Genomic DNA, 23550 nt, shown 5'->3' with positions numbered 1-23550 from the left:
GATTTGAAACCGACCAGGCTAGTTAACGCTTTTTGTCTTCTGCCAGTTTTTTACACAGGGTGACCAGTGGATGCGAAATTTGAAATGCAAATCATGTTCTGCTATAAATGTGCACAAACGTAATTTTTAAATCGCAGACACGGTCAGTCATAGACAACGGTGTGTCAGCTGTAACAGTTGCTCCCGGCAACGTCGTGGTAAGTTTGAGTGCACGGGCAGTGGCTCTATGACCGGAGTCTAAATCATGACAAGCAAGCACTTTCTTACCGCTGCTGGCATACAGTAGCTTCCTCGAGCAAATCGTGCAGAAACAAGCCCCGGGCTCTCTCAGTTTCTTGCACCAACTGCCAAAAGGCTCGCCATTTCTACTTTCTTCAATCCACACCCAGCACCATTTATTTTTGAGTCCTTTATCTATTGCTAGGACATCATCCCCAGGCTTCATAAACTTGCGCTCCATTTTTTTTTCTCCGACAACGCTAACGTGACATTGACGTATGGGTGTCAATCATACCGTGTTGCAAGGACCCGCCCTTCTCTGCTTCTGATAGGCTTGTAACGTTAGTTAAAGCTGCGTTCCTCTCATATGATTGGTAGGTGAAATAAATTGGCTCGAAAATATTAAACCGCATGCGCAGGCTCTAAAATATTATTATTTTTTTCCCTCACGGCCGCACGCCGGAGATCCGGCACGGTGCCGGAATACTTTAAGCCCTGCACTAAGGATCTGGTCTCAGTTTCGTAAACATTATGGCCTAGCCTCCATGTCTGTTTACGCCCCTGTCATGGCCAACCTGCTATTTCCAGCTTCTCTATTAGATAATGCATTCAGACAATGGTTTAAAAATGGAGCGTTGAATATTAAGATGTTATATAAGGATGGCGTCTTCATGTCATTTGATCAGGTTAGACAGGAGTTTGCTCTGCCAGCAAATCACTTTTTCAGATACCTACAAGTTAGACATTTCACACAGAATAACGTCAGTCATTTTCCTTCACTACCTCAGACATCATTTCTTGATTCAATCATAGAAAGTCAGCCAGAGCTTAGGGGAACCGTCTCAAAGCTGTACACAAATATATTTGACATGGAAGGTTCTTCACTGACAATAGTAAAAGAAGGATATGGGTACAACTATTAATGATGGTCAATGGTCTAACATACTTCAAAGAATCCACTCCTCCTCTATTTGTGCGAGGCACTGCCTCATTCAGTTCAAGATTGTACATAGACTTCACATGTCTGGGGTTAAGTTATCCAAGATTTACCCGGGGGTTAATCCTATTTGTGACAGATGTAGACAAGCACCTGCTACTCTCTTTCACACTTTTTGGTCATGTCCAAGTATGACTGCATTCTGGTCTTCAATATTTGAGGTGTATTCTGTGATTTCGGGGGTAACCTTTGACCTTTGTCCTTTTATTGGACTTTTTGGCGTACCATTGAATGATCTCCCATTACGAAAGACACAATTAAATTGTATAGCCTACTCCTCCCTTTTGGCTCGGCGACTCATTCTTTTAAATTGGAAAAATGAGAAACCCCCCCTCCTTTGTTAGATGGATATGTGATGTCATGTTTTTCCTTAAGATTGAAAAGATTAGATATGCATTGCATGGATCAGTGGGAAAGTTTGATATGGTATGACATCCTTTTATTTCTCATATAGAACAGCTGACAATGCACCTTGACTCTCGATAATGTGTGATGTGTACAAAGTAACTGAGTGACTACATTTTTTTTTTTTTTTTGTCTTGTGGTGTTATGTTTATTTGTCTTAATGCTTGTACCTGTGGGGGGTTTTTGTATGTCTGGAAAAACCAATAAAAAATACATTGACAAAAAAAAGAAACAATTGCATAACATAGGATACCATAAAATCAAGATAGGATAGGTTAAAAGAAGAAGTTTAAGATAAGATTGTATAAGATAAAGGATAAGATTAAGATAATGATAAGTAGAGATAAGGTTAAGATAACATTATATAACATAACATAGGATACGATAAAATTAGGATAGCTTACGATAAGCATAAAATAATATATAATAAGGATAGGATAGGTTGTATAACATTAGATAACATAGGATATGATAAAATTAGGATAAGATTGTAAAAATCGAACGCGAGAAATTGTGAAATTTACGTGACGTCCCCTTGTCCGCATCTGAAAACGAACACGGAAAAGTGAAGCATCAATTGGCCTTAAGTGTCACGCCAGATGCGTTAGTTGGCAACCCTGTTAAGCCCCCTAGACCCCATCCATGAAAAAATCATGATGGCCATTGAAAGGATGCAGGCAGACACTGGAAACAGTATTGAACACCTGGTCCAGACCATTCAAAAAAATCCCCCTGGCCCGGCGTCCATGGAGAACATGTGTTTTGAGAAGCCCTGCAGGACAGTGCAAGAGCTTGAGGGATTCAAATTGCAGTTGGAGGGCCCAGAACAAAAACAAAAGATGGAATGTTGATATGCTATATTGCTGTTTAAAAGGGTTTGTCTAATTGCAACACTAAGAATTGTTTTTAAGTATTTATCTTCATATGTTGTATAGATCCGTTTTTTTAGTCTGATGGGAGGCTGCAGCATTGGGGACGTTGTGAGGAGAACCCTCAGAAAGATGGCTACAAACGAGGTCTGGTCACAGTTACAGCCTGAAAGGCCGAAAAGGAAAGCTGTCCTTCTTGGGAACAGCACTCCACCATGTTGTTTTAAATTACCTAGTATGTTAAACGGTTAGATTTCACAAAATGTCCATTACATTGCATAGACCCATTGTTTAATATTTATTAAATACTGCATTTTTTCTAGGAGCTTGTGCTGCACAATTTCCGAGGGTTAGCGAGAAGGACATTGAAAATTATATAGGGGATACCCTAAAACACGCACCTCACCGTGCAAAGATCCACCCAATACCTGTAAGTTTTTTTTGTTTTTCTTCGGAGCAGTTAACACTTAAAACTGCACTGCACATTGATGCCATTTTTAAATTCGTAGTACCTGTTCACTTAAATCGGACAAGCCAAGGTCGTCACGCCCAGCTCGTCCGATCCTCGTGTGTGCCACGTCCCCTCATTACTCACGTGCACTACCCTGATTGTGATCACCTATTTCCTGTTATTTCGGCTTGTCTTGTGTGTTTCAGTCCGCGTTCGAGTCTGTTTCCCCAGGTCTGTCATTGACGTTGTTAACCGAGTGCTCCCCTGTCTGCTTGTTCTCCATAATAAACCCCGTTGCCCTTGGATTGCGGTCTCCCTGCTCCTGCTTTTCCGCATCCCACTCGCTCGCCCGTCACCCGGTCGTGACAAAGGTGCTGTAACATTTTATGGCAACACAGGAGGACATCCAAGATATTAGTGTAACTGGTTACTTTAATTACCCTTCACCTTGTCTCTCTATTAAACCTTTGTTTCTGTCTCAAATTCATGGACACCTACTCATAGTCTAACCACTAATAATCTCAGTTTTGTCTTATATTTCCACACTTTACATGGCAAACACATTTGGTTAATATGCTAAGTTACCTCATAGCCTGTACACCTAAGGGTAATCAAAAGCAATTAAAAAGTAAACGAAGTGACTGGGAAATATTGTTATTTATGATTTTCAGGCAGCGGAAGAAGAACCTGGGCCATCTACACGATATCAAATTGAAGACAGTGACGGAGTTTTCTCTCAAACGTTTCTTTCTTTTTTATTGATAGTGTTTTTGGATGGTTTCAGCTCAGTTTGAGAAAAGAACATTTTAGATGTTACTACAGTGACTGAAGTAATTGTTTCATGTAAATAATTTGTTTAAATAATTGTTTTACATAATCTGAGTCATTTTTGGTCCAAAACCAAAACATCTCTCTCTCTCTCTCTCTCTCTCTCTCTCACTCGAATTATGAACAATAAAAGAAATAATAAGAACTGAAATGCATTGGATATAATTGTTTTATAGTGTAAACACGTTTTGGTATTGCATATATTAAACTTTAAGTCACCTAAATGTTGTGCAAAAGTCCCTGTAATGTTACTAAAGTTCTGCAAACGATCTGAGTTGTGCTGTACGAAAAATCCACCTCCGCATCATTGTGATGTGCGCATGCACAATATTACTCATTGGATTAGGTACTGTTTTGTGTCTGTTGTTGCAGCTCGGGGTAACACCACTAACCTATTTGTCACACTATGTTAATTGGTAGATAATAACAAGTCCTATTTCATTACAGGTTATTTTGGGTAATCTCTCCTTTTCTGTTGCATAAAAATCTCAGTATTACTCGTGGAAAGATCACATATGGTGATGTGATCGTATAGCCCTAGCTTTGAGAAGGTGGTGCAAGGACTAAAAAATAACATTCCAGGTAGGTCCCCTAAAGGTTACTGTAATTGTCACTCAAGATCTATAAAAATCCTGGGAAAGTGATGAAAAGACCACATAGGACCCAAAATGTTACCAACACGTCGTGAAAGTTCCCCGAATTTTCCCAAAATGATGTTCCCCGAACGTCTAAAGAACTCCACATCGTGACATCCCGGGAACATTCTGGGAAGGTTACACAGCGACGTCCTTTACACCAATGGGTACGTTCTCTGAACGTACAGGGAACGTACAATTTCCAGCTGGGTAGACTCCATTCTTGTGTTTGTCCCTAAAGAGAACAGCCAGGATAGGAAATGCTGGAAACCCATCCCGACCGGAGTCCATCCCTTCCCGGTGGCACAGTAACCCGAAAGTGTTTGTGAGTGTGGTTTATGTCAGATTAGGAGAGCTGAAATGAACCTTTTGTTGGATGATAGCCGGCGACCAAAACAAGAGCTAGATCACAGAAAAGTGTTTCAAAAGCGACAGCGTCAAAGTGAAATGCAACGCTGGATGGAAGTTTTCTAGTACTGATGAAGGATGTAGAATCGGAATCCAGATATGTTTCCATACAAGGAATTTGCCTTGGTGGTGCTTTTACATGACATTACAAAGAACATACCACGTTTAGCAAAGACATATGCAGAAAGGTAATAAACAATAGATTGGCAATTAGGTAATATGATAATTACATGATAATTAATTTTATAAATGGCAGTGATGATGGTATTATGATATTTATATATGTGTGTACATAGTAATAATTGTAGTATGAATATAAACTACATAAATGGCATAATAATTTAAAGGGCTCTTAAATGGTGCCGTTATTAATTAGCAGCCAAGTCAACTATATGTGCAAGAGTGCAATATGTATACAGAGTTTGCAGTATGTGTGCATAATGTGCAAGAGTGCAGAATATAATCATAGAGGAAGTTTATCAGTTGTTCACTGGTTATGCTGGTGGACATTTCACTGCAGCTGACGATTAATTGAACGTCCATTCAGAGACTGGTTTGGTTAATGAGAGAGACTACCTGAGGGGAGAAGCTCTTGGCGTGTCTTGTGGTCTTGGTTCTGATTGCCATGAGTCTTCTCATGGAGGGTAAGGCTTGAAAGATGTGGTGAGCAGGGTGAGATGGGTCCTCAAAGATTTTGTATGCCCGTTTCCTGGTTCTGGTGATGTAAAGTGTCTGGAGGGTAAGCAGGTTACTGCCGATTATTCGCTCTGCTGAGTGGATGATGTGTTGCAGTCTGGCCTTGTCTCGTTCAGTGGCTGATCCAAACCAGGCTGTGATGGAGCAGGTGAGGATGGACTCAATGATTGTAGCGTAAAACTGGGCCATCGTGGTTATAATATGTTATTTTGGATCAGGCACAGACAGTTGTGAGAGTTCAGTCCGCATTAGCTCCGATAGAATAGTATTAAATGCAAAGCTAAAGTCCACAAACAGAATCCTAACATATGTCTCAGGGCACTCCAAGTGTCGGAGTAAGAAATGGAGTCCAGTGTTAACTGCATCGTCCACAGGTCTGTTGGTTCTGTAGGCAGACTATAGAGCAGGGGTGTCAAACTCCAGTCCTGGGGGGCCAGAGCCCTGTGTAGCTTAGTTCTTTCCCTGTTCCACCACAAATGATTCAGCTCAAGAGCTGTGTGGTAATTAGCACAAGGAGTTGAATCAGGTGTGTTTAATGAGGGGAAACCCAAAAATGTGCAGGGCTCCGGCCCTCCAGGACTGGAGTTTGACACCTGTGCTATAGAGGGTCAAGCGAAGGGTCGATGAGGACACCATAAACAGTGGTGTCCTCTCACTGTTCTTCGCTTTCTCTTCGCTGTTTAATTTTAGTGACCACTCCTTTTCAGGATTATGTAGTATATGTTTAACATTAGTTCAAAGTGTGGAAGGGAAATTTAAAGTGATGGTAGGCCAGGGTTGGGAGGCATTGTAGGATTGTTCTTGTGTCTCAGGTTTTGTTGTTTTGGGGATGGTGCCGTGTGTCCTTGCCTCGCAGCCACCTGCACGGAACCAGCTTTGCAGGCCACAGACCTTGTAGAACTGGGCTGAAGGGAACATCGCCGGGGGGAGAAAGGGGACCTGCAGGAGGCCTTGAAATGTAGCTGCTGTACTATGCTAGACGCAGTTTGTTGTATGGTAGCATTTGAACACACAAGCAAGTTATGTACCCATAAGGGTTGTATATGTTTACGCTGAAGTCTTTATTTAGGTAATATAGGGTTGGGGTTTCCCTTACTGATAGCGTTGTGAGCCATGCCAGCCATGGACACCGAAGGGGGGGTTGCACCTTTTTGCTGGGTTGGGAGTGGAATTTCCCTAATGTTTAGGGTTTTTGCCCTCCTTCCTAGGCTGGAAAGACAGGCTTATGTGTGGGACTCATAGGAGGCCTAGGCCTAACGAGGATTGGAAGTTGAACATCCTTGAAGTAGACCAATAGAGGTGGCGTATTATGTTTGTTGTATGTTCGAAACCTGGTTTGCAGATGTTTGGTAACCAATCAGGACTTAGAAGTCCATATAGAGGAATTCGTCTTATAGTATATTAACCTGCTGATTTCTGGGTGCGGGGTGCATTGCGCATTGTCCCCGAGTGTGGCTGGAACACTATGCTGGATTGCTGAATAAAGAAGAAAACTTTGCTCATTACATGTGAGGTCTGGAGTTTGATTCAAGTGTGACAGAGTGAGAGTGATTATAGAGGATTATAGAGTCATAGTTGTTTGGGTTAATTCTGAGTACCACAAAAGTTTACAAGCCCTATTTTGGCAAGAGCTAATCATAAGAGGTAATCCTAATCATTTTCATCCTTGCCGTTTAAATCACTCATGAATAGATGTGTTTGTGAGAAATTGGTTTGTTTTAAGCATTTTCAATTTAAATAAATACTGCAATACTCATTGCAGAAATACATCTTTTCCAATATTGTGCAGCCTAATAATGAAGTACTTACTACTACGAAATATCTAACAACATACGATGCAACATTCAACAGGGGGTAGTGAAGTGATTCGTGGCTGATCAAAGTGCCAATTCGATGTGGGGCAGTGATTAGCATGTGGAGAATGCTGCAGCAGTATTACAAAATCAGCAACTCTTTTAAAAATAATAGTGATATAAATATATTATTTATTAATAAGTATATAGAATCAGTACACAAAGTATAAGTATATAAAGTTTAAGTATATAAAGTATATAAGTATAAAAATCTTAAGTATAAAAATGATATAAGTATAAAAATGTTATAAGTATAAAAATGTTATAAGTATAAAAATGTTATAAGTATAAAAAATTTAAGTAAAAAAAGTTTAAGTAAAAAAGGTTTAACACTAGGTTTACTGAGCTTTTTATTTTCTGGTGAGAATTCCCTCGGCCCGACCTCGGGTGGAGAGGCCATTAGCTCCATTGTCCTCCTGCTTTTGTTGTGCAAAAACACTAGTTACCTGTGAACCCTGCCACATTTGCATTTCTTTACCGCCACTGCTGCTGGCAAGCTTGCCATATCTATACAAAATATCCCACACTCTGACTGACCCACAAATATGAAAGACACAATTTCACAAAATATAGAAACACAAGTGTTTTATTTGTCAAAAATAGACTGAAAACAGAATCAATAATAATAATAATAATAATAAAAGAAGTAAAAAAAAATTCTCAGTCCCTCAGTTCCTCTTCATCATCTCAGTGGTTTCATAGTCAGTGTTTGCAGCGTTTGCAGACCCAGTAACCTCTGTGCCTGCATTTGGCGCAGGTGAATTTGCAACACTTTGCGCAGAGATATCTGCTGCGATTCCTGTTGCAGCTCTCTTGTACCTGGCACTGAGTTGTCTGAACAGTTCCTGGCACAGCAGCAGCAAATGATGCAGCAGCTGCAAAAGCTTCCCTCTCTGCTTCCATTGCCTTTTGCAGCATGAATCGGTTACGGAGTTCCATTCCGGTCGGGCCGAGGGGATTTTACGTAGATTTGCGTAGGTTTAGCAAACCTAGTGTTAAAGGCCTCAGAGGACTGCTGCTCTTACTCATCAGAGTGGTTCTGATGCTTAAACTTTTTCTTCAGTGCTTCTGCTAAAATGGCAGCAAAGTCCTCTGAGGGCATGGGCGTCCCCTGCGTCGGTCCCCTCCTGGTCACTGGCGTCCCAACTGGCGACCTCTGCACTGGGCGCAGTTTAATGTGCGGCAGCTCCGCCAGAACATCCACCATGCTGGGGCCATTAGTGGGTCCTGTGCCACTTCCCTGAGGATGACTCCTCTTCTGCTTCGGGCCCTGGATATTAGCAGGCGGAGGAGGAGGAGGCGGCGGTGGAGGAGGAGGCGGTGGAGGAGGAGGAGGGGGCGGGAAACAGCTTGGAGCTGAAGTGGGGACTATAAGAGTGGTCTCCGAACTGCTCCGGGGCATATTTGGGTGAGTCAGGGCACCGGCAAGCTGGGAGATCTCGGACCGTAAACGGCCCACCTCGTCTTCGAGGGCTGTAATTTTCTCCCAGACTGCCGCCCACTGATCCCCGTGATCCCCGTGTCCACTGGGGAGGTGGATGCCACTCCCGACCGTTGCAGGGGCGTTGCCATTTATAGCAACCCCCGTTGCAACACTTGAGCATGGTGCAGTGGATTTGCCCACACGAAAGTTGGAACGCTTCAAGCTTCTCAGACAAGTGCGTAGAAAACTACGTAAGCGACTGAAAGGAGCCATTGCCGAAGTTATTTAAAGGAATTGAACAGGAACAGTAATCACCAACCAAGCCCAAATCAAGACTGAGAGAAATAAAAAAAAATACAGCTTCTGCTTCCAGATATACGTAGCAATAACTATAAATTCTAGAATCTCTCTGAACCTTCGCTTGACGTCACTCCATTGGCACGCTGATTGGGTGGCTTCAGTTTCTTAAAACAAGAAACGAAAAAAAAAAAAAAAAAAAAACAATGAGTACGCAGAACCGTTCGAGGTCAACTTAGCCGACCATTTCACATTCTAAAATTTACAGGATATTTGGTTTTGTTATTATTATTATTGGTATTAGTATTATTATTTTAAGAATGAAGCTAAATAATATAGCCGCCCACTAATATGTCACATATGGGTTAAAATGCAGAGGACACATTTCGTCGTTGTGTGATGTGCCAAGAATGGCACTTGATCACAAAGTACAAATACTTTTTACTTGCCAACATTCATAAGCAACGTTATTTTTCAGTACAGTTGCGGTTTTTATAAATCTTGGTGATTAATATTCGCGGAGAGCGTGGGGTTTCCATTTTTCTATAACATTTATATTATTAAAGGAAACACAACTTAGCAAGCTGATTAATTTTAATGACTGATTGTTTTCAGACTAGTATTTGTTTAACATTGGTTTAAAGTTGACTGCTGCTACTTTAGCAACAGCTCGGCATGGGCTCTCTGAGCTGATCCTAATCACTTTCATCCTTGATATTTCAGTCAGTCATGAATGGAGGTGTTTGTGAGAAACTGATTTATTATTATTATTTTTTTTTTTTTTTTAAAAGATCCTTTATAAACACTCCAATACTTACTGCAGAAAATGATTTTACGCAATGTCCTGCAGTGCAGTTATGAAATACTAATCTAACTACATACCATGTGCAGCCCACAGAAACGCTGTCTGTGCGCAGCCTGCTGGCAAAAAGCGGAACTACAGTTACAGCAAATAAGGCAGAACGGAAACATCGGCGTCACTCCTTGGACTGATGATAGCTTATAAATAGTTATAAGTAATCGCTTGTGTGATTATAAATGTGCTGTGTGTTATGTCATGTATAGTGGTTAATGTTTATTGTTGTGTGTAGTGTGTGTGTATGTGTGCGTGCGCCCACCGTGTGTATGAGGAGTAAACGGGGCGACGTGCACGGTGAGCAGTGCCGGTGTGTGGGTTGTAGTAGTGCAATTGTAATAAACGCATGCATCTGATGATTAAACCCCGAACTATCCCTGCTGTTTTACCCTCTGGGGTCGAGTGCATCGTCGGCGATGCAACGTACTTTTCGCGTCTATTTCAGTTTATATCTCGCTGAAATCTGTTGGAGTAAGTAGTCTCCACCGGGTCCGTGGATGAGAAGAGATTCACAGCTGAGACGAGGAGTAGTTGCAAGTCACCAGTTTATTCTCTGACTGATTACAATCAGGGAGCGACTATCTGACATACATTCAGCATGTACAGTAAGAAGCTCGAACAATAGTTATCGGCTGTCTTTTTATAGCCCTCCGGGTACGTGTTCCCCCCTCTTTTGGTATTTTCCCAGCTACGTGACATCAACATGTTTTTACATTTGCTTCTGTTTGTCAGTTAGCACATGTCCCCCCTCCCAGCATCTTATTGTGTCAGCATTTTTGCAGCCCCCTTTTGTTAAGCAAAAGTTAAAATAAGCATCTGTTCCTCTTTTCCAACTGTCTGGGACGAGGTCATCCTGCCCTGCTCGCACACTGTCAGTTCCTGATTTCTGTTAGTTGTATTATTTTAGAATCAACCCCCTCCTTTCATCATGCCCTGCTTTAAGCTATATTCTCCTTTTCCTCTATTCATTGTATGTTCTTTATAATTCTATTGAATCCCACAAATCTTAATGTAGAATCATGAAAAATCCGTAATCTGTCTTCTTTTCAAAACATCCATTGACGGAAGTATTAAAGTTTTTTAAATTAGGTTGAATCGGCAAAAAAGTAAACCATGTCACCTTACTTTGTTTTACCTGCATCGGGGGCGTGTAGCGCGTATTCAAATCGCATTCGCATGGTAATTTGATTAACAGCGCAATGGTGAAACGCGATCCAGATACTGTACGTCCCCATCAGCGCCATAAAAGGGGGGTAGGGACGTGGCCAGGTGACAATGGTTCATTCATACACATTAAAGTTGCTACATATTCAATGAAAGGAGCCAGAAATAGTTACATGAGTTAGGTTTTTCTTATTTATTTATCCAAATGAATGTTGCAACTACACCATTTAGTCATCTTCATGTAGCCAAGACTTTGGTGATCAGATATCTGGGATCAAAACAAACTGCCAGCATTGCTTACTATGTACTTTTATAATGTTTCTGCAAGTGTTCCAAACTGCATTTTGCAATGTCTATACTTTGAATGTCAAATTACAAACTTCACATAAATTTGACATATTTACAAAGTACACTAAGATTAAGATGAGTTTGTTGCCAAACCAAATATATAAGAAATAATTTATTTGTCATGAATTAAGTTTATGATATTTGAAGAAATGTGTGACCATGCCCCAGTCAGTGAAAGTGTGTTTCCTACCCCTAGGCTCCAGAGGGTTAATTATTGTGAGCATGGCTCAGCGACCCACTATTAAAATACTTTATTAGAAATATTATAGTGTGTGTGTGTATGTGTGTGCGCCCGCGCCTGTTTGCTAGCCTGGCGCCGCTGAGTCATGTGACAGCTGGGAGCAGCAATTGAGAGCAGCAGCGCGAACACACAGCTGCGGTGCATTCGGGAGAGAGATTGAAACTTATAAGTATCGATCTCATTAAACTGGTATTGATCAATATAAATACCAACATTATTATCGATATTTGGATCGATCCGCCCACCACTATCGGACAGTATTGCTGTGTTATAATCACTTCAGCATAAATGTTAAACCTAGTGATTCTGTTTCTGTCATGTTGTCAATATCAAACAGTAAACGTTGTAATGGATTGTTTCTATATATGTGCTTTTAAACAGTATGCCTGCATGTGGGGCTAACAGAACACATCTACCCTATAGGAATACATATATACTATAAACCTGTTGTGGGTTATAAAGCCAAATAAGGAAAAATAACAGTGGGCTATAGGTAGCATAGTGAGCACATTAACGTCGCCTCGCTGTTGAGAAACATGGCGCAGACATCGGGGGAATGTCGAATCAATGTTCGGTAGCGATGTTTCTGCAACAGAGATGCTTTGACGATGGATTTTCAAGGATCGCGGAGACAATGCCAATGCCTGGTAGTTATATCATTTTAGTGTTGCAGCTGTGACAGTGCGAAACAATACAACTGACAAATTGTCAGTAAGGTCGGATGGCGTTAGATCATAAACCGGAAATTAGCGGAACAGGACGCATTTGTAACTTAATATTTTAACGAAAGACAAAAGTAACAAGTCCATTTAAATTTCGGTACTGTTAATTGTGTTATTTAACTTGAAAGGGTATTTTACGGTGGCCCCTAGAGACAAAACACACACAAAAGAAAAAGCAGAAACAAAATGAAAATGCGCAGCAAATTAAAAAAACACACAAAAGAAAAAGCAGAAACAAAATGAAAATGCGCAGCAAATTAAAAAAACACACGCAAAAGAAAAAGCAGAAACAAAATGAAAATGCGCAGCAAATTAAAAAAACACACACAAAAGAAAAAGCAGAAACAAAATGAAAATGCGCAGCAAATAAAAAAAACACACGCAAAAGAAAAAGCAGAAACAAAATGAAAATGCGCAGCAAGTTAAAAAAACACACGCAAAAGAAAAAGCAGAAACAAAATGAAAATGCGCAGCAAATTAAAAAAACACACGCAAAAGAAAAAGCAGAAACAAAATGAAAATGCGCAGCAAGTTAAAAAAACACACGCAAAAGAAAAAGCAGAAACAAAATGAAAATGCGCAGCAAGTTAAAAAAACACACGCAAAAGAAAAAGCAGAAACAAAATGAAAATGCGCAGCAAGTAGACAATCCCAAACCGGAAGTGCTCCACCACGCTAGGGGGCGCGGTGAGCTCATGTGGCACAGTCGCTACACAGTAGTGATGGGAAGTTCGACTGAATTAACTGATTTGATTCTTTCGAGCTGTCCGTTGTAATGAATCGATTCTAAAATCGATTCTGTGATTCACTTTTTTTCCGTCTTTTTTGCGCCTGACCGTATGAGTCAACGAATCATGGGATCGGATAATAAATCAAACGGTGTCTCAAGGTTACGTTATTTGACTGAAAGATGGGGCTGGTGTTAAACAAAAATGTTCAGCTTGACTATTCACAATAAAAAAAACAATATATAAAAAGCAGAAAGGGTGCCGATGCTGAATAAACACGCGTGTATATATAGTTCTTATTTTCTTGACTTTAGCCAAATTCATGTGCATGAGTATCAAGGACTACATCACAGTTAACAACTGCAATATTACCAATACAATCACACACACATACAATGAGCATGAGTAAACTTGCATACGTTGTTGTGTAAACGTCAAAGTTAATAAATATCTTTGGTTTTTGATGAAAGACATATGGTTTTATTATGCAGAAATGCAATAATTTACTGTTAATAATTTACCAGCCCCATCTTTCAGTCAAATAACGTAACCTTGAGACACCGTTTGATTTATTATCCGATCCCATGATTCGTTGACTCATACGGTCAGGCGCAAAAAAGACGGAAAAAAAGTGAATCACAGAATCGATTTTAGAATCGATTCATTACAACGGACAGCTCGAAAGAATCAAATTAGTTAATTCAGTCGAACTTCCCATCACTACTGTGTAGCGACTGTGCCACATGAGCTCACCGCGCCCCCTAGCGTGGTGGAGCACTTCCGGTTTGGGATTGTCTACTTGCTGCGCATTTTCATTTTGTTTCTGCTTTTTCTTTTGCGTGTGTTTTTTTAACTTGCTGCGCATTTTCATTTTGTTTCTGCTTTTTCTTTTGCGTGTGTTTTTTTTAACTTGCTGCGCATTTTCATTTTGTTTCTGCTTTTTCTTTTGTGTGTGTTTTTTAACTTGCTGCGCATTTTCATTTTGTTTCTGCTTTTTCTTTTGCGTGTGTTTTTTTAACTTGCTGCGCATTTTCATTTTGTTTCTGCTTTTTCTTTTGCGTGTGTTTTTTTTATTTGCTGCGCATTTTCATTTTGTTTCTGCTTTTTCTTTTGTGTGTGTTTTTTTAATTTGCTGCGCATTTTCATTTTGTTTCTGCTTTTTCTTTTGCGTGTGTTTTTTTAATTTGCTGCGCATTTTCATTTTGTTTCTGCTTTTTCTTTTGTGTGTTTTTTTAATTTGCTGCGCATTTTCATTTTGTTTCTGCTTTTTCTTTTGTGTGTGTTTTGTCTCTAGGGGCCACCGTAGTATTTAGCTATATTACTCCTTACAGCCAAACGTAGTGGAATTATAGTAACGTGTTACTTCCAAAGATTACTAGGCAGCTGTTTGCTAATGCTAACGTTAGCATTGCGTCATTTTGCTTCTTCCACTCTCAGATAAGATAAAGATAGCTTTATTGTCATTGTGTAAATGAAATGAGATGTCTTTAGAGCAAACCCGTGGAGGCTATGTTAAGGATAAAACTGTAAACATGGGTAAACAAAACATAATATCGGCATAAGTGCATAGACCCACCTCTGTATTTTTAGGAAGATTAGCAATACATGAAAATTTCCTTCAAGTGTGGTAAATATTCAGTTTTAAATGAAAACCACATGTGACATATTATCTGTCCCATTGCATTAAGCCCTCCATCAAACCCCCATGAATCCTAACTGAATGGGTCGCTTTTCGCTGTGAATTCTGGGAGTCTGTGCAACGTCGGGACCGCAGCTCTCGCGTTACTTCTAAAAGGGGAAGGAATTATATTCAAAGTCTTTAATAGCGCCCGATTTTAACAAACGACCAAATTATGTCGATATAAACTGTATTGTGTCCTCCTTTATCTGGTTTTGATAATATATCGATATTCCGTAAATATCCGATAAACAGCCCAGCACTAATTGGTCCGTCTTAATTGTTTCATTGTCACCCCGAAACTTGTGTGGATTGCTCCAGAAAACAACCCTGGTTCCATTAGCCCCGGTAAGAATGGCAAAATGATGGCCAGAGTAACTCAACACTTGAAGAATGAAAGTCAGAATAGGGCTGTCTGGTGTTGTTGAGTCTTGTATTCTGTGACAATCATATTGTTTTGGAAGTGTGTGTCTTGGAATACTTAAAAATAAAATGTTCATAAGGGATGGATGGAGTTTTACTTAGAGTAATAGATCGTGTTTGTTACCATGAAACGGTAAACATACGGGGCTCTAATCCACATGGTTACTGTATTGTATAATGGAATCGGTAAATTCTGCTGCTGTGATGTGTTTAAACATCACAGATAATCATTGTGAAATAGTAAGATAACAGGTGAATATGTCCCCATAATGTAAATCAGAAAAGGCAGAATTCTTACTTTAGGTACCCTGAGAGTAAAGAAATAATGGAATTTATGGAAGGCGCAAGATATATGTATATTGGTTTGTATATTTAGTGTCTGTCCTGTGCTGCCTTATGCTGTTTTACACAGTCTTAATTACTTCTGTGTAAGAAGTGAAATTTTCTTTGTGTTATCCATATGTTGACTATGTGCACCTGTCTTTTTATGTCTGCACATTGAGCCTGGAGGTATGCAATTTTGTTCAGCTATGCTTCCGTTGTTGTACTGTTGTATGGTGTGAATGACAATAAAGTTCACTTATATACAGTGTTGGAGCACGGCGTCTCCACCGGGTCCGTGGATGAGAAGAGATTCACAGCTGACACGGGGAGAAGTTGCAAATCACCGGTTTATTGTCTGGCAGATTGCAATCCGGGAGCGGCCGTCTGACATACATTCAGCATGTACAGGAGGAGGCTCTGCCATATGTATCAGTTGTATCCCTTTTAAAGCCCTTTGGGCATCTCCCCCCCTTTCTCGGTACCTTCCGTGTACGTGACAACCGCATGTGTGGTTCCAGCCGGCTCGTACTGTTCTTGGCCTTCTGGAAGGCTAAAAGATAAGTAGGGGCCGCTGATATTCTCTGTCGCCCCCCCTATCTGTTCCGATTAGGTAGCCTTGCCTTGCCGGCGCGCCAGTCAGTTCTTGTTTTGATTAGTTACAGCCTTATAGAATCATTCCCTTTATTTTATTCATTATTCCCTCAATTCCCCCTTTTGATCTCCGCAAGGAGATCACCCTGATTATGCTGATTAGTAATATTTTCCCTTATTTATGAAATTTTGCATTCCCCCTTTTGGTCTCCGCAAGGAGATCACCCTATTGGCGGGGGAGGTGTAGTTCAAAGCTGTCCAAATGACCTTTGCCCCTCTCCGGCCCAACAGGCAGGAGAGGCATCATCTGCGCATAGGAGCTATCCCGCTTCTCTATCACGGTAGTGATGAGACGAACTGACAGTGCGCGCAGGCAGGGAATACAACAACACCCGCAAGTAACTAAAATCGCAGCAAAAGTAGCAAAGGATAATAAAAGCGAGCTCATTAAGCCTTTCCACTGTCCGAACGCCGAGGTCAGCCAAGCATCCCAGATGTTATTGATCCTGGAGTGTGCATGCATCGTTTTGGAGACGGTCCGGAGACCCTCGAGTGCCCTGGTCACTGAGCCGTCTGGTGCTGTGTTGTTGGGAATGTAAGTACAGCATTCTTCCCCAAACATAGCGCACACTCCCCCCTTTAGGACTCCAAAGAGTTCCACACACAATCTGTCCATCCAGCCTAGGAAGGAGGGCAAAAACCCTGAGCTTCAGGGAAATTCCACTCCCAGCCCGCCACAGGCGCAGCCCCCCTTCGGGGTCCATGGCTGGCATGGCTCACAAACCACTAATCATTAACATTTTAAGCATTTTAAGCATCACACATAACACACTTGTTTCCCCCAACATTCCCCTTTTTATCTTGATCTCCATCCTGGTCCTAGTGTTGTCTGGCGGTGGATGAGGTGCTTTTGTTCTTTCTGGTCGTTGGAGCAGGGGTGGACTACCCTGCTCTGGTTGCTCAGGTCAGGGGATTATTCTGCCCCTTCTGTTGAGACCTGAGTTGCGTCTAGTTCAGCCGAACTGACGCCCTGGATTCCTTCCCTAAGGGCCTCCTGGATCTCTGCTGTGGTTCTCCCTGGGTCCTCCGCAGCCGCGCACTGGCTCCAGTGAAACCACGTGTCACGTTTGCCTTTCAGACGAATCGCGTGTGACGTCCTCTCAGTAACCTGGAAGGGGCCCGTCCACCTGGGCTCTGACCACTTCCGTTTGATGACTTTCAGGAGGACCCACTCCGCCGTGTGTGGTTTGGCTGGCTGGTTCTCTGGTCTCGCCTCCTGGATCTGTTTAGAGAAATCTGCAACGAGACCTTGCAAACAATCATAATATGCTCTAGGATTTTGCTCCCCCTTCTCGTTGGGGGTCCAGGTTAACCCTTTCTGGGGTCCTAGGAACTGCCTGCCTGTCTGGAGCTCAAAGGGGGTGAACCCGGTCCCCCTGTTTATGGAACACCTCACTGACATCATTGCCAGTGGTAAAGCGTCAACCCAATTCATTTTGGTCTGCGCGCAGATTTCTGCCAATTTTTGTTTTATTGTTTGGTTCATTCGCTCCACTTTTCCCTGGGACTGCGGATGATACACAGTTCCGAACGCATGTCTCAATCCCAACGCTTTCTCCAGGGTCAATCGGTAATTTGGGTGAACTTCCTCCTCTACCATGATCATCTGTTTGGACATCACGTACCCTGTGACCCTCTTTGCTTCCTCATCTGCGGCCTGATTTCCTTTCGCTACCATTGTTCCTGACCCTTCATGTCCCTTGCACTTGACCACCGCCACTTTTTTGGGAAGCATCAAGGCCTTTGCCAATTCCCTCATTTCTGCTTCGTGTTTTATTGGCTTGTTTCCCGCGGTCAAGAATCCTGCCCTCAGCCATTGGCTGAGTTCCACATGCACTGCGCCTACAGCATATGCTGAGTCTGAGTCTATGGTAACTTCTTTCCCTTCTGCTAATTTCAGGGCCTCGATAACCGCTATCACCTCGGCTCTCTGGGCTGACTGGGCTCCCCCCAGTCTGTCTGCCTTCAAGGTTACATAATCCTGGCCTTGTCTGGCCACCACTGCATACCCTGCCTGCAAACCTCCTGTGTCTGTTCTTCTCTTGCCGTCTTGCTTTCCCCTCTTCCTGCTTGAAAATAACTTTGCATATTTGAGTTAGACACCCCATGTACAACTTCAACTCATAAACCTTGTTTTTTTTCTTTTCTTTTCATAGCACTCCCTCCTTGCGCAATGGTCAAGACCATGCGCATGCATTATTAAGGTGTCAACCACACGACAAAGGCACAACCAAAAATCCATCACAGTCGTGAAACAGACCATCAGAGTCTTTAGCATCCCCTTTGTGTCCACACACAGGCCTCATAAGGCCCCCTCCCGTGGCTGAACTCACACCCCAAGCATGCAGCCTGTTCTTATCAGTATTGCAGCTTAGCTTTGGGCACCTCAACCCCCCTTTCGCTAAGACCTTCAGCAACGGTGGCTTCAGTGCCTGTGTATATAACACAGAGCAGATCACCCACATACTGTAGCAATGTGATTCAATCCATCCAAATCTGCCCTAAGCATGTGTTCACATCCTTGCAGTATCCTCGCATGGATGAACTGCTGACCCCTATAGGTGATCGCAAACAAACACTGTGACTGTTGTGTTAGGGACACACTTAAAAATGCCATCTACAAATCCACAACTGTGAACCACTCTGCACTAGGTGGCACATCTGTTAGCAGGGTGTGAGGACTGGGATCTCCCACTGATTGATCCTCCACTAACTATTTCGCTGCACACAAATCATAAACTAACCTCCACACTTTGTCTCCTGCCAACATTCCTCTGCACTTTATTTCCCTTCACACTGCCCTCCTATCATGCTCCACAGCCACAAACCTCTCAAGTCTCCTACATACTCTGCACTCCACTGACTCTCACCAACTCACCTTCAGTAGCAGCCCACATTCCCTCACACTGAAATCTCTCCATTGCAACAAACAAGTATGTTTGTTCTATGTCCAATTCAGCCTATTGCTATATTGTTCCTGTATAAATGGGCCACACTGTTCTAGAATTTCCCCAACTTCATCAGTAACATCTTCAATCCCTTATGAACTATGCTGTCCCCTATTGAACAACAAATTTTGTCGCAGAAGGCTGTACTGTCCACTGAGCACCTCTACGCCCCCCTCTGTACATTTTATGTCTATCTGCAGCTGACACAAAGCATCTCTGCCTGACAAATTCACTGGGATATGCTCTAATATTAGTATGGGCATATTTACATGTTTGTAACCTATCTGAACTTCCACTAAACAAGATTTTGGAACATACAGGTGTGTCCTGGCTGATCACAGCTCCAGCACACCAGCTGAACCAGCCTGTTCCCCAGTCTCTCCAAAGTCTGGGATCATCAAATTTGTGGGTAAATGGGTGCCCTTTGAGGAAACCCCCATCCATTGTATCTACTCACTCTGTTCCAATTAGGGACCTGAGGCCAATTAGTATCATGGGGGGCCCCAGCGACAGGAGACTGTCGGCTGTCCACAGGCTGCCCCCGGGGCTTGGGTCCGGAGAGACCACTGGTGCCTGGACTTTTTCTTTTTAGCGGTCAGCTCCTCCAGCTGCATCTGATTCCATTTCTTTGTCAGTTCCCTCTCACGCTCTTTAGCAAAGTCCTCCTCCTCTCTCTGAATGCCGGATTCTGCAGGTCCTGCTCCGTCTCAGTGCGCCACCGCTTTTCTTGAGCTTGCAGATAGGCAGCTGGGCTCTCCCCCTCCTTGATGGGCTCCACCTTCATTTTAACCACACTCAGCCGTGGAGGAAACATTAGTCGCAGCTGATGCCAGCAGTTAGCATGGTAACCGTCAAAGTGACATGCATCATTCACAGGAGTCCCTGTCGCCGCTGCCAGGCCACTGCTTCGCAGCAGTCTCTCCATTCCGTCTACCCCCAAAACGCAAGCCAGAACCGCCTTTATGTCCCCCATCGCCAGGAGCCGACCCATAGTTTCCTCCTCAAATGCTTTTATCCATTTTCCGGCCCCTTCTGCCAGAACTGGGAGTCTGAGAATCAGGCCCTCCAGATCTTGTCCTGCCCACGGCACCTACTGTGTCTGTGCTCCGTTCACCCTCAGCGGAAGCATCGGAGTGTCCCTGGTGGGGGGCTTCACAGCCCTCCTGCTTCTCACTATTCTATGATCTGCATTATCCTCCTCTACTCCTTCCTCACTCTCTGTTTCTGTCTCCTTCTCCTGAAACTGACTCCATCCTTTAGATGGAGGGTTAGGGGTGTCCAGCAGATGCACCAGCCCTTCTGCATTACTACCACTTGCTCCGTACCCCACCTTTATCTCACTCCCTTGTTTCTCAGGCCCACATGCCTGGCCTTCTGTTCTTCTCTCACTCCCTCGCAGTCCTTCCTGCACTGCCTGCCGCAGCAATGCACTCACTGCCCTGTATCCATCTAAACAACTTGCCGTTCCGTTCTGCTCCCTACTTCCTTCATCCTTCTGTGTCACCTCACCTCTGAATTCTACCTTCCCCTCTATTACTGGAAACTGACCCTTGTATGAAGGAGGGGGGGCTTCCACTAACGGACACTGACTTTGATATGACAGTGGCCATATTTCTTCCTGCCTCATCTCTTCTTTCTCACCCCCCTTCTTCTCATTTAGTGCCTTTCTCATGGCTTTCTGCTCCCTTCTCCAGGCCTCTCCCTTTGCTTTAAATAACCTCAGTACCTCCAGTTCCTCACTCCTTTTCTTTTTACGCCTTTCTGTGTTCTTATTAGCCTTATGATACTTTATCAGAGTCTCCATCTCCTCACACACTGCCACATCCCATGTGCCCCCTTTAGGCCACTTAGTTACCAGGGCCTTTGTTCTATTCCCCCACTTTTTACACATCTTTTCTATCCTCGCTTTAAGCAGGGGGTGCTCTCTCCCCAACTGCTGTACTGGTGTTTCTGCTGCCTTTACCAGGGCCTGCATTTTAATGCTTTTCTGCACTCTACTGTCACTTGAACTGTTTTCCTGTCTAAAAATGAACAGAGTTCCTCACAGTCAACCCGTGCTCTATTCTTTTTTTTTTTTTTTTTTTTAATTCTCTCCCTGACAGTAGTTACTTCACCTTGATGTGTGGCTCTAAATTATTTATTATTATTTATTATTATTATTATTATTATTTATTTTCTACTTATTTCCTCTCCTAACTAAAATCCCTAACACTGCACCCAATTATCTACGGGCACACATATACTAAAACCTCTGGTCTATAAACTGTTATTTTTCTCACAAAGATGTGCTTTAATACCCTTTATCTCTAAACTTAGTCTCTATAATCCATAAAATCTATTAATCACAATATTTTATTCAAATACATTATTTTAAGATTTAATTATTATTTAATTATTATTTTAAGATTTATTATTAAGATTTTAAGTTCTAAATTTACCAACCCGCACTTCCACTACTGTCAATGACGTTTTATGGAAATGCACAAATGCTCTATCCCGACCCCTGCTAACTTGATCTCTTCTACTTTGTACTTATTTCTGCTTTATACATCTTTACTTGCAACTTATCTGTTGAACAAGGACCCAAAACTGCGGACGTAATTACTTTCCCCACTTCTGCATCAAATTAGCGCTCGCTCTCTGGCGTGCTGCTTCATCCCTCTGCCTAGCATGCTCTCTCTCCGTTTTCCACAGTAATTCTCCCAGTGAGCGTTTATCCTCTACTCGACATCCGGCGCTCCGAACCGCCCCACACATACGCTCCCCGGCATCAGCTACCTCCTTATCCTAGTCGAATGTCCTACTAACAAACACCACCAATACATAAATCAACAACTTCTAAAATAATAAGACTATATTCAAAGCAGCTTACTGTTGTGTCCCCCCTGAACAGGGCACGTCCCACAAGCTCAATCCCAGTCAAACAGGCCCGCTCCCAGCCGAAACCCCCCCGATCTCCAGCAATGTCAACTTGGAAGGGGGTGTTCTGTGAGAACTCCCCTTCGGTTCTGACAAACTGTAAGACCGCAAGCAGTGACAGCAGAGCCACGGGCAAGCTCAACCAACACAGAGCGAGCGGCGAGCACCCTGAACAGGAAGAACCCACAACGCTGCTCACACACAAACCAGTACAACTGCACCCAAGCTGGTGCTTTGATTCACCCTCTCTCTCTTTTTTTTTTTTTTTTAGTTAGAGAGGGGGACCTTATTCCCTCCTCCCAATCTAGAGTTCGGGGTCCTGAATTCCCTGGGTCTCCCACCCAGCTTTTCTACCGCTCGTAAAATTCTATTTCCCTGTGTGGGTCCCGTACCCTCTGCTCCCTAAAATTCTATTTCCCTGCGGGGTCCCGTACCCTCTGCTCCTTAAAATTCTATTTCCCTGCGGGGTCCCGTACCCTCTGCTCCTTAAAATTCTATTTCCCTGCGGGGTCCCGTACCCTCTGCTCCTTAAAATTCTATTTCCCTGCGGGGTCCCATACCCTCTGCTCCTTAAGGTTCTATCTCTCTGCGCACGATACCTAGACACAATGCATACACAACACATAGACAACACAATATATTGTATAAACACAGTGCGTGCAACCTCTCCTCCGTCTTACTTTACCGACGGGCCACTGGACACTTCAAACTGCTCAATTTGACATATCCAATGTGCAGATTTTGATGTAACAGGCTCTGCTTACCACTTCTAGTCGGCGCCTCGCAGTTCTCTGTGTCCAAGTAGGCCGCGTCACCCCTTAGCCGAATCTTGCGAATCTCCTGGGGATCCCGGACGAGCCCCCAAATTGTTGGAGCACGGCGTCTCCACCGATGATGAGAAGAGATTCACAGCTGACACGGGGAGAAGTTGCAAATCACCGGTTTATTGTCTGGCAGATTGCAATCCGGGAGCGGCCGTCTGACATACATTCAGCATGTACAGGAGGAGGCTCTGCCATATGTATCAGCTGTATCCCTTTTAAAGCCCTTTGGGCATCTCCCCCCCTTTCTCGGTACCTTCCGTGTACGTGACAACCGCATGTGTGGTTCCAGCCGGCTCGTACTGTTCTTGGCCTTCTGGAAGGCTAAAAGATAAGTAGGGGCCGCTGATATTCTCTGTCGCCCCCCCTATCTGTTCCGATTAGGTAGCCTTGCCTTGCCGGCGCGCCAGTCAGTTCTTGTTTTGATTAGTTACAGCCTTATAGAATCATTCCCTTTATTTTATTCATTATTCCCTCAACAGTAAATGATTTGATTGAATAGTCAGTTCCTGATGCCAGCATTTGGATTGAGTGGGCTGTTAGCCTTGGTGCACATGAACCTTTCCAGCGTTGCTATTCTCTATAGTAAATGCTGTTCTGCATATCAGGCAATCTGTGCACTGACTGGTGTGTTTTTATAGGTGAA

The 23550-nt window shown here is 42.9% G+C and overlaps 2 long non-coding RNA genes across 2 annotated transcripts; one reads left to right on the top strand and one right to left on the bottom strand.

Annotated features, from left to right (window-relative positions):
* The first annotated feature begins 14945 nt into the window (after positions 1-14945).
* LOC140586397 (uncharacterized) lies at positions 14946-16438 on the top strand. Its single transcript, XR_011988214.1, has 2 exons — positions 14946-15166; positions 15832-16438. It is a non-coding gene; the product is annotated as an uncharacterized lncRNA (long non-coding RNA).
* Positions 15895-23062, bottom strand: LOC140586398 (uncharacterized). Its single transcript, XR_011988215.1, has 2 exons — positions 22848-23062; positions 15895-17438 (listed from the first exon to the last, which is right to left on the bottom strand). It is a non-coding gene; the product is annotated as an uncharacterized lncRNA (long non-coding RNA).
* Positions 23063-23550: the final 488 nt, after the last annotated feature.

The sequence above is a fragment of the Paramormyrops kingsleyae genome, unplaced genomic scaffold (genome assembly GCF_048594095.1).
Source record: "Paramormyrops kingsleyae isolate MSU_618 unplaced genomic scaffold, PKINGS_0.4 ups52, whole genome shotgun sequence".
In the NCBI taxonomy this organism is placed as follows: domain Eukaryota; kingdom Metazoa; phylum Chordata; class Actinopteri; order Osteoglossiformes; family Mormyridae; genus Paramormyrops; species Paramormyrops kingsleyae.
The sequence above is the reverse complement of the archived record's forward strand: the minus strand, read 5'-3'. Positions and strand labels throughout refer to the sequence as shown.